At 42.9% G+C, this 15,382-nt stretch overlaps 1 protein-coding gene across 11 annotated transcripts in view; it reads right to left on the bottom strand.

Annotated features, from left to right (window-relative positions):
* CHL1 (cell adhesion molecule L1 like) overlaps positions 1–15,382 on the bottom strand; it is a 124,196-nt gene that overhangs the window by 70,886 nt on the left and 37,928 nt on the right. The window contains exon 1 of one of the 11 annotated variants that reach the window (XM_071756343.1): positions 11,552–11,743. The exons of the other annotated variants lie outside the window; for them this stretch is intronic. The gene's annotated coding sequence lies outside the window, so the exon portion shown is untranslated. Of the gene's footprint in view, positions 1–11,551; positions 11,744–15,382 lie in introns of those variants that run through there. 11 annotated transcript variants of the gene reach the window in all.

The following is a 15,382-nucleotide window of genomic DNA, read 5'->3' as shown; positions in this document are numbered from 1 at the left end:
CCAGCACCCTCCTGAGAGCCTGAGGTAAACACAAACTGACACCACACATGGGTCCTTCAAACACCTGGAGAAACCAGGGAGGGTCAGAGAACCTTTATAAAATGCCCTTTGCACTTAGGCACAGCCAGGATATAAAGGACAAGCAAAATCTCCAGGTGGATTCCCCCATCTAACAGACTTCACCAAAATTTGAGTGTTGCCAGGCTGGGAACACCAAAGTGAAGACAAAGAAGTTGCCTCCTCTGGAGGTAATGCCTTCAGCAGCTGCTAATCCAGGTAAATGTCAAGTTTCTGCTTTTCTTTTGTCAGAGGGTTTCTACTTTTGCAATTTTTGCTTTATTACACTGAAAGGCATTTTCATTCTCAAGTTGTCTAATGTTTAAATGGGCTCCTAGGAGCTTGCTGGGCATGAGGAACACAGCTTTCACACTGAAAGAGATCAGTGTTTTCAGCAAATACTTTAAACCTCTCTAATCCAGGACAAGTTTGGGCATCCCAAGCGTTGGGGAGTGGCTCTCAGTAGCTGCAAAATCAGCCCTGGGGCTGCTACCATCGAGCTGTGGGCCAGGAGGAACCATCCCAGGAGCTGGCAGTTACCTCCAGCACCACTTCTCCCCCTCACAGGGATGAGCCCAGACCCCAAAAAACTCCAAAAAACCAGAAGGGTAGCATTAAATTTCCTCAGAAAGCTGCCACTTCCTTCACTCCAGGCTTTGCAGGGACCAAAGGCTGAAATGAAACTTGCAGGGGGGAGCTGACCTGATCCCAAAGATCCCAATGGAGCCACCCACTGGTGCTGGGATCCCAGCACACACCTTACCCACTCAAACAAGCTTGCCTGTCAATGTTTCCCTAATCCTGAACCACAAAAAGGCTTAAAATATCTGTCATTCACACCCACCCCACCCCTGCAGCCCTCACAACCTTGCTGGGAGGGTTGCTACTGAGATCACCAGCACTGCCAATGTTCTGCAGAAAATTAAACCCCAGGAGTGGAAACAATAGCTGGTAAAGTGTGTAATCAGCAGGAGATGGGATGAATGTCTGTAATTCCAAGGCAGAGAAAGAGGTTTGAAAATGCCTTTAGTCTCATCCAGACTTCTTTAATATTTTGCTGCCTATTAGTTGGATTTTAGAGCTAGGCTGTAATTTCATGGAGGCACCAACTTTTAGAGGATAATGTCAAGCTAAGCACAAAGTTCCACAGGGGAACGTCAAGTGATGTGGTGAAGTCAAGGAAACAGTTGGAGTAATTATAAACCCAGGAGATTTCATAACATCACAGAATTAACAAGCAGCTCAGTAAATTATATATCACTTGATCTGCAGTTGCTACATCTCCAGCAAAGAGCTCAGCTTCATCTCCAGCAGCTCTGATGTGACATGTCAGTGCCTGGTGCCAACCTGTCAGTTCCCACCTTAGCCCAGAATGTTGCTTTTCAAATACTCAAAGCACATTTTTCTTGGAATTTCCTTTAAGGAGAAGACACAATCCCCACCTCCCCAAAAGAGGCAGTTTTCTCACACCCTGTTGGGATTTGTGCTAGAAATAGTTTCCATTTTTCCCTCCTTACAGAGCAACCATTCAAAGGGACCCGATTGATACCAAGGGTGAGTCCTGATCCAAAATGGTCCTGAAAAAAATTGAAATACTGGGTAGCTAAGCTGAGCAGGGAGAGGCAGGATGCTGCTCTTGCTGCAGACATATGGTAGGGAAGCTGCTGGTCTGGCACAAAGCTCATTAAACACCCTGACAATCATCCTGATAAAGCACAAGGAAAAAGCTACTGCCTCCTGGGTGGAAAATTGAAGGAATGAGGATGGTTCAAAAGATTTCTAATGGAAAAAAATGCAGCTTTTTTTTTTTAATAATTAAATATCACTTTATAGACTGCCTCAGGTTACCACTCAGAGCCACTACAAACAACTGACTCCATGTGGGGTTGGAGCACAGCAATAAAACTGCCCCACAGTGCCTGGGTTTGGGTTGTGGGGCCAAGAGCCCTTCAGGTTTTGCTAAAGGGATTTCCCACCAAACCCCTCTGAGTTGTCAGGCTACCCCTGAACAGGGTAACTCACTTAAAGAACCTGCAGATTCCTCACCAGCTAATTCTTTTTTCTGAACAGCACAAAAATAAGGAGGCAATGATCAGGCATCAGCTCCTTTCAGCTTTTACATCAGTTTTAAAGCAGATTATTTGCTGCCTGACACACATCCAAGGAGACAGAGCTGCCCAAAAATACAATTAAATTAAAGAGTATTCCCTGAAAATAAAACAAACGGTTTCAGAACAAATATGAGGCCTTGGTACTTAGTTTAAAAATGTTTTTTAAGCTTCAGTGATTGTTTGCTGCTACTCTTATCTATTTCTGGGGCTCCAGGCAGGAGCTGTTTCTCCACTCCAGCCCTGGGAGATGTTTCCCCTCTCCACAGCTTGGGCTTTGCACCATTTGACCTCCAAAAAGAGAGGAGCAAAAAGATGGATACCCAGCCAAGGACACTGAAAAGCTGTTAACAACTGTGAGCTCCTTTCTGACACAGGGATTTATCTATTAATTAATTTAATTTTGTTGACAAATTCAATCCTGCTCCTAATCCTTTCGGTTGCAGGAGCAATGCACTGGAACTGCAGCTCTGGACAGACCTGACCTTATCACTTGTGTATTTTTTTCTTGTACTAAATGACTGATTTACACTCCAATACCCCAGCTAAAAGGTGCACAAACCATCTATATTGTAACAAAGTCTATAGATATGTATTAAAAGTCACATTACAATTGACTTAAACCATTTTTGTAGAGGAATCTGAAAAATACAACTATTATATTTAAAACTTTCAGCTACTCATGCCTTGCTGATTTTCTCACTCTGATTATAATTTAAACCTTTAAATGTTTGATAGCAGCCTCATCAGACCATGATTTTTGGAGGGCTGTAGAGCTGAGAGAGCTCATTACTGGAACAACAAGAAAAAAGGAAAACAAATAGGAACCTGCCCTTAAAGGGGAATAAAAAATAGGAAAAAATGAAAGAGTAAAAATGAAATTATTTTTGCAGTTAAAAAAAAAAAAAATGGCCATAGTGCAACTATGGTGTATGAAATAAATCTGTCCTAAAGGGCACCTTTGCCCAGCAGGGAGAGCAGAGGTGAGATCTATAAAGTCTCTGTCCATAATGAGGCCAATCCTGCTAAAAACTGCCTGAGTATTATACCCAATGCACTTCCCTGGTTCAGCTTTGCCTCTGCAGGGTGCAAACACTCCCTAAGTCATATTTCACTGCAGTTTTAGGGGTTTTCCTCAGAAGAATTTGAACAAAAAGGAAAAATCTTTGAGGAACAGTGAGGAACCTCTGGATTCTCTCCTGAGTCCAAATTTTCATCCTGGGCTTTCTTCCTGAGCCACTGGATCAGGTACTGCTGGAACCTAAAATGCTGCCAGGAGAACTGGAAAGGGGGTGAGCACAGTAAGTTTTTCTAAGGACTTTATGAATTTCCCTGTTTCCAAGCTGAAATATATTCATTGCTGTGAGTCCTGGAAAATTTATGCATGTGTAAGAGTCTAGACTATAAAATAAAGATAGCAAAAGAAGCACAGTAATGTAAGGAATTTAAATGTCCTGCATTCAGGATTTACAAATAAAATACATGATAAAATTGGAATCATCCAGCTTTCTGCAATGAGGGTTGAAGCAATTTATAGGACTGAAATACTGCAAGAAAAGGAATTTAAAATGGACAGGGACTGCAGGACTTTTGGAGAAATATCTGCAGTAATCAAGAGACATCACTTTATAAATTCAGCATGAGCATTCTGAGGCATTCAGTCCATACAGCTGAAGAGGTATCTTCATGTAGACTTATTTTTTCTTTCATTTAGGGCTTTAAAGGTCACAGCCAGGCTGGGTAACCCTGACAGAAACAGCATGGCAGCTCCAAAAATCTCCCATCTGCAGGACTGCAATGAACACCTGAGTTTGTACCAGCAGAGCTGGGGCCCAGGCCATGCACCCCAAACATCCCCTGAGCTTGCTGATGGGGCCACATCCCTCTGCTGCTTTGTCACATGAAGCAAAATGCTCAAAAAAATAAAAAGAAAAAAAGAAAAACAAAATCAAAACAAAATCCAAAAAGAAAAAAAAATCAAAACAGCAAGCAAACAAATTAACCAAAATCTATTCCTTTAGAATGTATTTAAATGCAGACATTGAGGCTTTGGGGTTTTTTTTTTCCCTGAATGCTTGCAAAATGTAGATAGCTTGTAGGAAAGACATTCAACATCTCTGGAATCACCAAAGATGAAACTGATGTTGAAGTGAGCTACTGACATCCCTTCTAACAGGAGGCAGACTTGAATTTATTCCTAGCATGCCTCCAGACAGAGAGGTGATACTGTGATTAATTTTAATCAATCAGAAGAACCTTGCAATATTAACAACATTCATCTCCAAGTTCATTTAAATTACCAACACTTGATTGTCTATTAATTGCTTGTATTATTTTTTCATCAAGGGCTGGAGTTCCTTTCTAGGACTGTTGCTGTTCCAGCTCCTTCCCACTGCCCTGTGGCCCTACTCATGGGAGTAAACACAACACCCAGGAGTAAGAAACCAGCATTTGGATCTCAGCCTTGGCAGAAATCTGGGCTTCTGAAGAAGTCTGCTTGTATGAAAAGCAAATATCTTGCATTCTAAGGGTGCATCACTTAATTTTGTGACAATTTTATTACTTGGAGTACTACTGGGCACAGATCAGGAGGGAGCAGCAACTCCAGCAACTGCAGAATCAGCCCCCAGATCCACAGGATGCAAATTGTATGGAAAGCAGCTTGAGTCCCAGGCTCACTTATCCCATTATTGAGAATTACTGGTTATTCATGATAAATAAAAGCCACTTTTCCCAATCTTAAAACCCCATTTTCAAGACTGATTTTTTTACATTGCTGCTTACCCTCAGCAGCAGAACTGAACCAGCCTTATAGGGACATCCAAGGACTTCCCCAACTAAGGATTATAGAATTCTGGTGGTAACTAGCAGGGTTTGGGTATGACTGGGTTCTGAGTAGGACTTGGGCACAAAGATTTCTTGTATGTGTCTGCAGATTCTGCTCCTACCCTGTGGAAACAGGCCCCAAAAATGAATATGCCATTCAGAGGCAATTTTTATGTAAAATCCTTGGTATAAAAGAACAACGGGCAGGCAACAGTTTCAGCACACTCAGAGGGAAAAGTGAACACATAGTATGGGAACAAAAATCTCATCTGAAAGGGAGATTTTAGGATAAAAGGTTGCACGAAAGCTGGCTTGGAAGGATAAAAAAAAAAAAAAAACAAAAACCAAGATAACTCTCCAGGCTGTGAAGGGAAAAGAAAGAAAGAATTTTTCTTAAAGAAAGAAATGACAGAGGTGATGCCTCTCCCCCCTTACAGCTCCCAGGCCACCACAATTCCCCACAGCAATCCCTCTGGCACACCTCATCCACATGGATGGCCCAATGCTCCTCCTTCCCCACAGAACATCACCAATTTTCCAGAGATCAGATGTTTCAAACCTAGGGGAAGAGCAGTTCTGGAAGCCCAGTCCTCCAGAGGTTATCCCAAAGCCAAGGTGCCCACCAGAGGTCAGGGAATGTTCCTGATGTGACAGGAGATGACACTTTGGACATCTGGGAGCTGCTGAGGGATGACATGGGCCAGGAGCAATGCTCAGATGACCTTTCCACTGGTGATTTTAAGTGGTATCAGTAGAGAAAACTTTTTGAGTTACAGCATATTTAAGGCTGACACCAAAGCAATAAGGAATAATGAATTATTTAACTTGCAGTTCATATTAAAAAACCTATTAATGTTTCATCTTGTCATCCCTAATGAAACAAGAAATTAGGCTTGTGATTCCTAATGATACAGATGATGAACCAGCAAAACTGCTGGACACAAAGATCCTCTCCAGCAAGGGCAGGAGTGGGCACTGAGGACCTAACAGAGGTTTTCCTGCATTGAATTTCCCTCTGTGCTTCAATCCTTCATTACAAGACAGGATCACAAGTCTGCTTTGCATCCACTGCTCCTTATCCAGAGCATTTAGGAGTAAAACCCTCTGGAGAGCCCATGATGAAAGATTATGGACTCATTTGACCAAAGACCTCCTTAGAGAATCCCTCTGCTTCTGTGCAGAAGCCTCACGTGGCTGCCACTACAGCCAGAGATAAAAACCAAGGCAGACTAATGAAAGGGTTCAAGCTTTCTGCTTGGCATCCTCTGCAGACTAAACTGGTCACTAATCCCTAATAATTTAATTTATTTGCATTCATGTACTAGTGAGTCAATATTTGCTTTAGCCTACTGCACAAAATAGTTTGGACTTTTTCCTCTAAATCTGGTTCTGTATCATTTCTTCATGCTAAAACACCTTTATTTCATTATATACCAGCAGCCTAATTAAAATTTCATACTAATTACTTAGGCTCAGTCCCTCTACAATATATACCAAGAAACAACTTCCATGGGACTCTGGTGAGGGTGTTTAATCTCCCCTTTTGATACACAGAATCTATGTTTGGTTTGCAAAGGGTTTTACATCAAGCTGATTTGCTTCTATTGTCATACGTGGAGCTTTATTATTAACTAAAAAAAAAAAAAAAAAAAAAAAAAAGAAGAAATAAGTGTATCATTGTCTCTAAGAATGGGGTGTTTATTTCCTCTCCATCCTCTCATGTTTTCCCTCTGCACTTTGTGCCTACAAAGCATAAAGCACAGTGCAATTTTCAAACACAAAGTTTCTGAATTTCATCTAAATTAAGCCCCACGTCCAATTTGATAACAAATCCCTGCAATGTGAGTATTCACACTTGGTAAATACTGCATGATTGTAATTACCTACCCAAAAAACATATTGTGCTTGTGCTAACTGATGCTTCCTAACAGATTTTTCTACCATTCCATAAATGAAAATGTCTGATGGGTCTGTAATGATTGCTCTGTTTGCCCTTAGGCTAGAAATTAAAGGCCAATCTTTCCAATTATCTGATGTTTCTACTGGGAAAAATGGAACACTTTCTTTTTCATTGGGACATCTTTGAATTTAATCCATAGAGCTACTGATAGGTCTTGAACTCACTCCTTCTCTGGAAATGCCAACTTGGTTTGTACTGCAGCACGTGTCATCCCTGGCTGGCTCACAGCTTTGGGAACTTGCTAAACTTCAAGGCCTCTTCCATATCAAGAATCATCAGTCAGACAGTTTTTTCCTAGTCCTTTTCCATAGCTTTTCCAACTGCAACTGGGGAAGGAAACAAACTGGAAATGTTTCCTTCATATTCCCAAGCACTCCGATGCAGCTGGCTAAAACATAAATTAATTCAGATTTATTTCCAAATCCCAGAGGGAATAAAATCACCTTTCTGATGTCCAGGATCATCCTTCAAACCTTCTCTTCTGAGGAAGAGTTGGCCAGCAGCTCAACAGGGTGCTGAGACACCTCATGTTGGAAGGGTTGGAGCAGATGATCCTTGAGGTCCCTTCCCAGCTGACATTTAATGCTGAGCATGTCCTCCTGTCACAGGAATCAACTCTGAGCTTCCCACACTTCCAGAGCAAATCTGGGACATCTTTTCCTCTAGGACAAACTCACAGAGCATGGGAAATCCAACAGGCCCTGTGCACAGCCATGGGGAGCCCAAAATCCATCTGGGAGTGCTCCATGGGGCACAAGAGGAGAAGGGAGGCTTGGGAACCCTGCTCTCCTCTGCAAGAGGGTCCCTGCTGACTGCCCCACCAAAAGATGCAGTGGTTTTAATATTAAACAGTCAAGGAGAGAGGTAAAAAAACTTAAAATATTGAAATCCAGAAGTTTCTGTGCCTGAAAGGGCTCAAATTGACTCTAAAAATATCCAAGCATGGACATGTCATGGGCAGAGCTCTCCTCACCTGGATGTCTGCACAACAGCCAAGCTGAATATACACAAATTCCTTACTGCCTTTTCCTTAGGAAGCAGCCAGCAGCTTTGCTGGCATCCTGTGGAAAAACCTGAGATTATCCCAGCTATCCAGAGCTGCTTCTGCAGAGCTCCATATTCAGCTGACTCCATGGAGTTAGAGGGAGGGGTGAGGAGCCTGTGGCTTCTGTCACTGCTTTCATCAAATATGAGTTTTATGCCTTTTTTTGCAAATGCAAAACTTGTGCAAAGAGGCTTAATCTGGCCTTCTGGAAGAAGTGATGCAAAAAATCCTGCTGACAACAATGCTCACAGAAAACAAGGTGAATTCTTTTAGAAAAAACAAATTTAAAGTCATTGAAATTCCCCATCCCTCATCTTCTGCTATTTGCTCAGCAATAGGCCTGATCTGGGCTTCCACTGATAAGTGGGAAAAAAAAAAATCATTGATCTAATGGCACAAAAATGTCTCCATTAATATGGAAACCTAAATATGCCAGTGTGGAATTTTATCCTACTGGATCTTGTTATCCAAATGGAGAATGTCAGCAGAGGATTAAGCAGACAGGAGAGCTGGAAGACTCATGAAGCCACATTTACACTCCAAGAACACCCAAAATGGAGTGTTTCCCCTGATCTTTTAAATAAAACTGAATTACAGAATTCAGGTTTCTCTGTGCCATCCAATGTCACAATACTTCAAGACAGCTGATGAGGAAAAGGCAAAAAAATCCCCAACAACTGCATTTGGCATCAGAGCAGTACCTGCATTATTCATCACCAGTTGTGCAGTGACAGATCCAAAATAATTGGTATTACTCACGTTAAGTTATGCAATTCCCCTGCCTAATAGAGGAGCTGTAAAGAAATGCAAACTAATTATAAGGCAGTCACATACTCTGGGGCTGATGGAGAAGCACCTCAGCCTGACACTGCTGTCCTGCTGCCTGAGCTGGTTGGAAACCTCCAGCAGCCCAAACTCCCAGCTTTGTGTAAGACCAAAGCTCACCAATACCAAATAGTGACAAAAATGCAGCTAGCAAAAAAGAAAAGCAAATTAATTTTTTTAAAATCAGGTGTGTAACTTCCAGCTTAGCCAAACATTTGGTCTGACCTTAAAAAAAATAATATTTAAAAAAAAGACATTAAAACATCTTTCCAACTTAATAACCAAACTTCAAAAATTGAGGGTCGACCTTAGGATAGGAGAATTCACATCCATAAATTCCTCTTTTCCTCCTAAACACACCCAGTGTGCCACTAAACAGTGTCAGCCACCAACAGAGCAGGAGTCACCCAAATGAGGAGGTGCAGGGGAACCCCAGAAACTCTCCCCAAGCCCCTTGATCCCCCAACATCAGCAGCACAGCCAGGTTCAGCCCTGAGCAAAGAGGAGCAGCCCTGCCATGGGCTGAGAGGAGAGAGAGGAAGAAACCCAGCACAGGTTTGGGATGTTCATCCAGCAGGCAAACAGAAAAAGGCTCAAGAGGGTCCATAAAAGCTGCAAAGTGCATAGGAGATGGAAATGCACAACAAGAGCTAAGTAATATATTTATTTATTTATTTATTTAAGGGTTTGGATGCTTTTCCTCCCTTACAGAGTCTAATTTTTTCCCCCTGCTAATTTTTCTTCAGCTGCCACAGAAATTCACTCACATCTTACCAGCAAGGCAGATTTCTGTTTCATCTTGAGAAAAAAGCCCTGAAGCATTTTTCAATAGGTTTTCCCAGGGAAAGGATTTACCTGAGGCAAAATTGCTCTGCTTCTACATTGTAAAGGAAAATATTGGTTTACTACTGCAAAACAGACACCTGTGGAACAGACACAGCTATTCCCCATGTGAAGAACTGCACCTCAGGGTCAAGACAGACAAGAACAGAAGACACCTTAACAGAGACAAAAGGAAGAAATACCTAAGAGTGGAATTGATTCTCTGGTGGGCAAGTGGGATATTCCTCTTTTTTCCCAAACATAGGGCAAATAAGACCTTTATGCAAACTTTACAAAATAAAGCACAGCATTTCTTGGAGTCAATCCCACCTGAGAGCAGATAGAAAGAAAACTCAGACTATTTTCCATGCAGTTTCACAGAGTAGGATGCACTGACACTCACACCAACACGTTTCATATTACCCAACATACACGTCCATTTTCCCCATCACATCCTTGTATTGCAACCCAAAAATGTGCTGGGATGCACACAGGGATTTTGTCTCTCTGTCTCAAATCAGATGAAGTGATAAATTTACCTGCCCTGCCTTCCACAGAACATGCTAGAGGAGAAAAAATTGATTCAGATTTGTTGGGATATGGATGATGTCAACCTGCATTGAAGTTTTTATGTTTTTGAGCAACACCTTTACAGGCACCTCTGTCTGACAAGATAATTGACATTTCCTTTTACTTACTGCCCACATGGAGCCAAAGGCTGAATGACCACTGAGGTAACATCAAAGTTAGCACAAGATTCACACTGATTTCAGCAGAGCTGGAGAATTAAAGAACTGCAAAAAGACTGTCACAAAGTTCTGATGAATCTTCAAAACCTGCAACTGGATTATTCTTCTTTTATTTTTGTCTCGAGGCTCAAAGAAGAAAAAAAAATGAATAATTGAACACAAGAAACACAAATATATCAGTGCACCCAACTGCATCGAAAAATTCAGTCAGGGTTCCTCAAGCAGGGAGCAGGAGCTATGGGAAGCAATCCTGAGAGGCACTGCCTGGATGCACAGCTCTCTCCATTTATTGAAAGGGCAGAAAAAAGCTGGTTCCACTCAGGAGGAGGTAAAAAAAGGGCTGGCAGGCAAAAGCTGGTACCTACCAGAGCAGTTAAACCCAGAGGTCTGAGTGCTCACAGTCCTGGTGGCTTCACCTCCCCGAGCCACCTGGGACCTTTCAGGCTGCAAAGGGTTCTAGTAGGATGCACTTAAAAAATCTGATAAATCCTTAAAGGGAGCTGCTCTTTGACAGCTGAAGTTAGGGTTTTCTGAAAAGCTGGTTCCTACAGAGCACTTGAGTTTAGGTTTCCCAAATGTGAAGGACTCTGTACCAGAAATATGCTTTGTACAGAAAATCTGGTGCAGCAAAACTCAAATCCAGCAAAACCCAAAATTCTGTCAAGCAGATAGAAATCTTAAAAAGGAATTGTTCCAGTAAATGTTCTTTCATATGTCTTCTCAAAGCAAAAAGTCAACTTGAGAATAAACTCAGCTGTCTCAGCTTTGCATTAGCTCAACATTTGTCACTTCAGCCCTGTCCCACTGGCACCCTGAGCCCTGAGGGACTTCAGGCAGAGCTGTGCCCAAGGAGCTGTGGGAGGTTGAAAAGCAGATTTATTGAGAGAGAAGAAAGACAAAGAATCCCAAACCCACAAACCACCTGGGCTAAAAGAGAAATCAAAAACACTGACTTGTCAGGAAAAAACCCTGACCTTACACCAAGATGTGCTGCAAATGAGGCCGAGAGGGCAAAGAGAGATGGAGAGATGAGCACAGATATGAAACCATCAAAAGGTCCCAAATGTTTCACCACAATGTTAACTCCAGGGGTTAAGCAGCCACTCGACACCCAAACCCTGCTTTAGATCAGCTCTTCAAGAGCTCAGAATTTTCAAACCTCTTTAGGGGCAGCCTTGGTGCTCCTCTTCCTCCTCCAAGCTCAGGATGGGTGTCAGTGCCTCCAAAGGACCACGTCCCTCTGCCAGGTTGGTGCCACCTCCCTTCCTCCTGCCTCACCAAGAGCTCAGGGATGAGCTGCAGCTTCAGCACTGGCTCTGCCACAGACAAGAGCTGCTACAAGAAATTCTGACTGCTTCAGAGAATTTAACCTGAATTGCTGCAGAGATGTACTGAATGGCCATTTAAGTCGTGAGTCATCCTTCCTCAGATCCTGTAAGAAACTTGGCTGGCACGTTTTCAAGGCAGATTTCTTAATACTTAGTTTTGCAATTTTCAAGCTGATGAATCCTGGAGCTGGAAATACAGATCAGATGGCAGCAGAACCACATTTGTCAAGGGGAAAGAGTTTAGAACTCTATTTTCATATATGTGGCATTTACAAAGCCCGCTCTTAAAATATCTGGGTTTGTCCTTCTGCCCTTTACTCAATGAACTCTTCTTCCAAAGGAATTCAGCTGAACTCAGCCAAGAGAGATTTTAAATTCTGTCTTCCATTACAGCTGAGCAAATTATATTTTAAATAGTGTCAAAAGGTATTTCCAAACTCAGCTCCTTTCTGTCTTTGACCGTCATAGCAAGCTCAAGAAAAAAGAAGCTGGTTCCACTCAGAAGCTTTTTCAGCCCTTTTTTTTAGTTTTGTTTGTTTGGTTGGTTTTTGGTTTTTTGTGTGGTTTTTTTTGTTTGTTTGTGGGAGGGGTTGTGTTTTTTTTTGGTTGGTTGGTTGGGTTTTTTTTATTTAGTTTGTAGGATCCTGAGACCCAAATCTGTACTCACTTTCTAGGAGGCTCCATGTAGTGCATAAGTAACTAAAGCTCCCTGAGTATGGTGACAGCCAAGAAGGATTTATTAGGCTGTGGTGGGCTCTAACAGAGTTTCTCTTAAGCCAATATCATCAAAGGACTTTCTACATCTTAATTTTCCTACACTGAATATATCCCAGCAGCAGATTTGCATTAAAACCCACCAGGTTCCTCTCAGGATTCACCAGAAGACCTTTTGCCCCTTTATGAGATGTGACAACTTTTTTTTTTTTTTTTTTTTTTTTTAAATTATCTTTTCAATCACTAAATTAGTTTTTGATTATTCTAACTTCTCAAGTGGATGTCAGCCTGCACCTGCCTTTGATACAGCAACAAATTGCTGTGTCTCTGCATCTGACTGTTGAAATAAATCCCTTGAGTATTTTTAGCCCTCTTTTCAAACAGGCAATGGGCTGCAGATGGGTGAAAGTGGCAGACATAAAGACAGGGGAAAAAAACCCAAAAAAACAACCAGGCCAGAGAAATATGACACTTTATCTAAAATCAAGGATTTTCTCACTGGAAATAGGAAGAAGAGAGATGTGGTCTTGCTCTAAAAGAAGTAAATGATGTTATTTAACCACCCAGCTCACTCATCTGACAACTTGGCAGGGAACTGAACCACCACCTACACAGAAATAGTTAAAAATAACAATTCATTATTAATTTGTATTCTTATGTTGTGATTAATTGCTGGCAGTGAAATGAGGGATGATGACTGGAGGCCAGGAAATCAGAACATATTAAACCCCAAAATATTATTGCTGTTTACACACACAGTGATGGTGCAGGGATGAACACCTCATTAGCCCATAAGGAGCTGAGGGCTGGGACTGAAAATCTTGATTCTTTGCAGGTCCAGCAGCCTGCAGTGAAACCCTCTCTTACCCATTCACACATCCAAAGAAAAAAATCCCAAATAAATCCAATTCCTTTAGCCTTTCCTCAAAAGTATTAATCTCTATTTCTCCACTGTTTCCCCAGGAAAAAAGGATCCTTTTTTTGATATATTTCTCATCAAGTGATGGCAGAAGATTCACTTGCTGCCCAGTGGTACCCATCCTCCCATCACCAGCACCTGGGCTGACTTGGATGGGATCCACTTGTCCACCAGATCCAGCATGGCAGGACAGGGTTCTGCTTTTCCAAGAGTGAGAATAGCTTGGAATGGCAAAGACAGTGAAGAGAAACCAAAGCTCAAGTTAATTCAGGCACTGGGATGGCCCAGGACAGAGGTGGAGTCACCATCCCTGGAGGCATTTCAAAGGCATTTGGACCTGGTCCTTAAGGACATGGTTTAGTAGTTTTAGCACCTTTTAGCACCTTTATGTGGGGGTTAAAGGTTATCATGTTGAAATAGATTGGTTCTATGAGAACTTTTTTTCTTGGCAAAGAAATTAAATGCTAATTTCTGGGTCAGCCTGCTGAGGAAATGAGGATTTTTAGCCTTGTGCAGCCCCTGCCATGGATCCAAACCTCTCAGTCACTGGCAAACAGGGAAGTTTCAAGGGAAAGAACCTCCACCCAGCAAAAGGATATTGCAAACTCTGTTCAAGAGCAGCTGATTGGCAAATCTTGAAATCTTTACTGGCAAGCCAGTCAGTCTGTGCTCCCATAGGCTGTTGGTAACCCAGTATTGGCTTCTGCCTGCTGGGGAAGGCAGAAAACTCAAGCTCTGCCCCATGCAGAGCGAGGGGGAATGCACGTCAGGAGGAACCAAAGTCAGGATTTTAGGTTCACAGATTACAAAAGATCTTGTTTTGTAAGAAAGGCTCAATTTTCCTACACCTAGAGAGAATTACTTTCCCTGTCATTTCATGCTGTAAAGGTGTTATTAACTTTTTATAAAGTTAGAGTGGAGGAATGCAAACTGAAGCTGGTTAATTAAAACCACCACCCTGTGGGGACACAGCAATCCAACAGATGATCAAAAAGAGTTTCTGCATCATTAATTGGCATCATTTCATAATAGAGCCTTCGAAGGAATGAAGAAAAATAAGGATTCCTCTCATGGAGGCATGAAGCATCCATCCAAAGGTCTTTCCCTCCCCCAGAATGGGTTTGCCCAGAACCACTGCACAGCGACAAAGACTTCACTCAAATGTGAAACAAAATCATTAACCAGAAAGCACTCGGGGGGAGGAGGGAAAGCTCTTCTTGCCCAACACAAGAAGTTTCATAGCCACACTGCCTGCCTGTAGCCTGCCATGTGCTCATTAATTCCCCAAGGACAGAGGCTGAGCACACACAGTGTCCCTTTGTCCTCTGGTGTGGCATGTTGGGGACCAAACACCGAGTCCCTCGTTAGTGAGTGTCCCCTCACCCCTTCCTCAGGGACAGAACTTCTGTGATGACAGAAACCACGTGGTGACCTCCAGCTGCCCAACAACCACCTACCAAACCCCACATTTTTTGGCAGAAGCCTCTTCCAAGCTCCCAGAGCACATAAAAAGCTGCTGGGGCATCACCCTTTGTGCCCTTTCTCCCTGGGCCTCTCCCCCAGAGCTTCTTCTACACCCAGCAAAGCTCCAACCCTCCCCAGGAGCAGGATTCTGCTGAGGATGTGTCAGGAGCCTGCATGCTAGGCAGGAGGTTAGGGAAAAGCAAGCCTTTGGAAAGAAGGATGCCCCTGTACTCAGCCCTGGGGAGGCCACAGCTTGAGTCCTGTGTCCAGTTCTGGGCCCCTCAGCTCAGGAAGGAGATTGAGGTGCTGGAGCAGGTCCAGAGAAGAGCAAGGAGGCTGGGAAGGGATCCAGCACAAGTCCTGTGAGGAAGGGCTGAGGGAGCTGGGGGTGTTGAGGCTGGAGAAGAGGAGGCTCAGGGGAGACCTCATCACTCTCTCCAACTCCCTGAAAGGAGGTTGGAGCCAGGGGGGGGTTGGGCTCTTTTCCCAGGCAACTCTCAGCAAGACAAGAGGGCACAAGAGGTCTCAAGTTGTGCCAGGGGAGGTTTAGGTTGGACATTAGAAA

Source organism: Heliangelus exortis, chromosome 12 (genome assembly GCF_036169615.1).
Source record: "Heliangelus exortis chromosome 12, bHelExo1.hap1, whole genome shotgun sequence".
In the NCBI taxonomy this organism is placed as follows: Eukaryota; Metazoa; Chordata; class Aves; order Apodiformes; family Trochilidae; genus Heliangelus; species Heliangelus exortis.
Note: the sequence above shows the minus strand (reverse complement) of the source record. Positions and strands in the feature narration are given on the sequence as shown.